This window comes from Oncorhynchus mykiss, chromosome 10 (assembly GCF_013265735.2).
Source record: "Oncorhynchus mykiss isolate Arlee chromosome 10, USDA_OmykA_1.1, whole genome shotgun sequence".
In the NCBI taxonomy this organism is placed as follows: domain Eukaryota; kingdom Metazoa; phylum Chordata; class Actinopteri; order Salmoniformes; family Salmonidae; genus Oncorhynchus; species Oncorhynchus mykiss.
In genome coordinates this window covers 83,015,537-83,016,603 of record NC_048574.1, presented here as the reverse complement: position 1 = coordinate 83,016,603, position 1,067 = coordinate 83,015,537, and positions in this window count along the sequence as shown.

The following is a 1,067-nucleotide window of genomic DNA, read 5'->3' as shown; positions in this document are numbered from 1 at the left end:
TCCTCCTTCCTCTCCATGTTGGTCCTCCCTCTCCCCTCCCTCCCTCCCTCCCTCTCTCCTCCTTCCTCTCCATGTTGGTCTTCCCTCCCCCCCCTCCCTCCCTCCCTCCCTCCCTCTCTCCTCCTTCCTCTCCATGTTGGTCCTCCCTCCCCCCCTCCCTCCCTCCCTCCCTCTCTCCCCCTTCCTCTCCATGTTGGTCCTCCCTCTCCATGTTGGTCCTCCCTCTCTCCTCCTTCCTCTCCATGTTGGTCCTCCCTCTCCCCTCCCTCCCTCCCTCCCTCTCTCCTCCTTCCTCTCCATGTTGGTCTTCCCTCCCCCCCCTCCCTCCCTCCCTCCCTCCCTCTCTCCTCCTTCCTCTCCATGTTGGTCCTCCCTCCCCCCCTCCCTCCCTCCCTCCCTCTCTCCCCCTTCCTCTCCATGTTGGTCCTCCCTCTCCATGTTGGTCCTCCCTCTCTCCTCCTTCCTCTCCATGTTGGTCCTCCCTCCCTCCCTCCCTCTCTCCTCCTTCCTCTCCATGTTGGTCCTCCCTCTCTCCCCCTTCCTCTCCATGTTGGTCCTCCCTCTCTCCCCCTTCCTGTCCATGTTGGTCCTCCCTCTCTCCCCCTTCCTCTCCATGTTGGTCCTCCCTCTCTCCCCCTTCCTCTCCATGTTGATCCTCCCTCTCTCCCCCTTCCTCTCCATGTTGGTCCTCCCTCTCTCCCCCTTCCTCTCTATGTTGGTCCTCCCTCTCTCCCCTTCCTCTCCATGTTGGTCCTCCTTCTCTCCCCCTTCCTCTCCATGTTGGTCCTCCCTCTCTCCCCCTTCCGCTCCATGTTGGTCCTCCCTCTCCATGTTGGTCCTCCCTCTCTCCCCCTTCCTCTCCATGTTGGTCCTCCCTCTCTCCCCTGATCCCTGATCCCCTGATCCCTTACAACGCCACATGTTGCATCTTTTATTTCACAAGGCAAGTCAGTTTTAAGAACAAATTCTTATTTACAATGACGGCCTATCGATCAGTGTAGATGAAGGGGGAGGAGACATGTAGATGAAGGGGAGGAGACATGTAGATGAAGGGGGAGGAGACATGT